We start from the raw sequence: 3,192 nt of genomic DNA on the forward strand, positions 1-3,192 counted from the left end.
CTCCTTTCCTTCCACACTTACTGTCCAGGCCCAATTCATTTCTTCATCATCTCTTTCTTGCATTAATATAATGGTCCTCTCTTTGATCCACTAATTTCCAGAACTACATCTTTCCATATTGTTGATTCCACTTTTCACACTGTTTGAGACGTGCACAGGACTTCCCAGGCTACAGAAAGGAATTCAAGCCATAACTGGTCTCACCCTCATTTCTCTTAGTCTCACTATAGGCAACCCTTAGCTTGCCTCTGCAGCCTCGTTTCTCACCACTTCCTCTTCCAGGCTCCCCAGACACTTCGTCAACACTTGCCCTACAATGCACTGCACCTAAGACCTAACAGTTTCCGGGCCCTCGCATGTCCTCTTCCAGCCTTCTCACACTTTATATATACTGTTCTCTCTGCCTAGAATACCTTTCTCTTCCTTCTGTCAGGAAAGATTGCTCCTTATGTGAATTTCTGTTAGAACACAATTTCCATTGCATTGTAATTGTCTGTCTCCCCCACTAGGCTCTAAAATGCTTCTCAAGGACAAGGAGGCTGTTGCTAAATCATCTCTGTACTAAAGACACATAGCAGGCGCTCAAGACAAGTGCGATGAACATATGGATGAATTATGAATAACTGAGTAATTGAATCATTGTGGTCAGAAGGCTTATAAATAACCCTACATTAAGCTCCTGTGTGTGCGAGGTGGTATGCAGGGCACTGGTAAATGTTCCTGGTGACCTCCACAAGCCCAGGAGCAGCCTGGAATCTGCCTCTTAGTCCTCCCACCTAACACATGCGCAGTGCAGACACACTCAGGAAAGAGCCAAGTGGAACTGGGATGTTGATGTTGGGTTACATGGAAAAGTACTTAGTGACTGTCACGTGGTCAAAATGCCCAATTTCAATGAAAAAAAACTGCTTCAGTGGTTAGAACAAAGCCATCTTTGAAATCCCCAAAACTACCTAACTAGGAAGTGAAGTGAAGTCGCTCAGTTGTGTTCGACTCTTTGCCACCCCATGGACTGTAGCCTACGAGGATTCTCCATCCATGGGATTTTCCAGGCAAGAGTACTGGAGTGGGGTGCCATTGCCTTCTCCAGGGGTCTTCCCAACCCAGGGATTGAACCCAGGTCTCCTGCATTGTAGGCAGACACTTTACTGTCTGAGCCACCAGGGAAGTCCTAACTAGGAAAGCCATTTCTAAAAAGAGAAAACCCATCTGGGGTAAGGGAATTGGGGTTAGGTGTTCTACAACAAAAAGAACTGTCAAGTGCCTGTAGTATTTAGACCCTGAGAGGAGGATCGAGAGCTCTTCTGCCTGTGTGTCAGGCTGGGCTGGAGAAGGCTGGCTGGTGGGCGTGGGTGAACTGTGGCCTCTGTTCAAAATATTCCCTCTTAGACTTTCATAGAATAAAAGAGCCATCCTCACCAGAGCATCTTTAGGCTCTTTCCTCTCTTGTTTTATTGTCTTGATAAATGCTTTATTAAGGCAGCTGTCTTACAAAACTGGCCCAAAACACACATAAACACCCCTGATCGAAAGTTAGAAGCTTGCCCTCTCCCCATTGTTCTGGGCCCTGCAAGTAACTGAGATGGTTCAGAAAACAAAGACGGAGCTTACCTGAGCCCTGAGCATGGTACTGCCTTTACTCTCACTTTCTGGGTGTGTGCTGGATGGCTGGCCTGTCCAGAGGTCTAGACTAGCAGGGAAGTGTCCTCTGACTCCAGCTCGGCTACAGGGCCCCGGTGCATGACTGGCTGGGCTGCTCTTGGTGCCTGATTTTAGAACCCCAGCTATGTCACTCCCTTGCTGTCTGCTTTAATAACTTCTCAGATTTAACATGCTGAACTGATGGATAGGCCACTTAGCCTGATAAAGTGCTCCCTCACCTTAATGAGCAATAGATATAGTGTGAATTTTCTGGAGGAACACGCTGTGGGCAAGAACATACCACAGGGTGAAAAGCTAAACAGTAAATTTTTAATAGCCATTTGCTTTAAGCTATTCTAAACCAACTAACAACAGGGCACTTGTTTACTCCCTCCATCCCTCATTCCTTCCTTCTTGCCACAAACATTTATACTGAGCACCTGTCATATGCCAAGTGGATACTCACAGCAGGGGTGGGGCCCACACTTGTCCAACACCATCTCAGTGGAATAATACTCTCTGGGTAGATGCTCAACACAAATTTGTTGCATGTGTCTTTCTCTTCCTGCTTTCCTTTTCTTCCTAGTTTTTTGGTAGTCACATAATTTCTTACTCGATCTACCTCCAACCACCTATAGGATGCTAAGTGCACTATCTTTATGTTTTACTTCAAAAGCTCAGATGATATGTTTGCCATCTCACAAGATCCAATAAAGCAATCTCTCTTTGATAATCTTTAAGGAAATGAACACAGGGATCCATAGGTGATGATGCTGTATTATTCAGGAAATCTTTTTATCTTTTCTCATTTTTTTGAGAAAAATTTCTGAGCATTAATTTGAATCCTAAATTCCTGGTGCTGTTAGTTGGCTGGAGAAGACTCTTAAGAGTCCCCTGGACTGCAAGGAGATCCAACCAGTCCATCCTAAATGAGATAGTCCTGGGTGTTCATTTGAGGGACTGATGCTGAAGCTGAATACTTGCAATATTTTGGCCACCTGATGTGGAGAGCTGACTCATTTGAAAAGACCCTAATGCTGGGAAAGATTGAGGGCAGGAGGAGAAGGTGATGACAGAGGATGAGATGGTTGGATGGCATCACTGACACAATGGACATGGGTTTTGGTGGACTCCGGAAGTTGGTGATGGACAGGGAGGCCTGGTGCGCTGCGGTTCATGGGGTCACAAAGAGTCAGACACGACTGAGCGACTGAACTGAACTGATGCGAAGAACTCATTGGAAAAGACCCTGTTGCTGGGAAAGATTGAAGGCAGGAGGAGAAGGGGATGACAGAGGATGAAATGGTTGGATGGCATCACTGACTTGATGGACGTGAGTTTGAGTAAGCTCCGGGAATTGGTGACGGATAGGGAAGCCTGGGGTGCTGCAGTCCATGGAGTCTTGAAGAGTCGGACACAACTGAGCAACTAAACTGAACTGAACTTTCTGGTATCATCCACATGATTCAACCAAGTTAGTTCTGCAATATAGGCATTATATTGATGTGTTCTCCTCTCTCTGTGTAGCAACAGGCCTCCATATCCTCAATG

Source organism: Bison bison, unplaced genomic scaffold, assembly GCF_000754665.1.
Source record: "Bison bison bison isolate TAMUID 2011002044 unplaced genomic scaffold, Bison_UMD1.0 scf7180017864205, whole genome shotgun sequence".
NCBI lineage: Eukaryota > Metazoa > Chordata > Mammalia > Artiodactyla > Bovidae > Bison > Bison bison.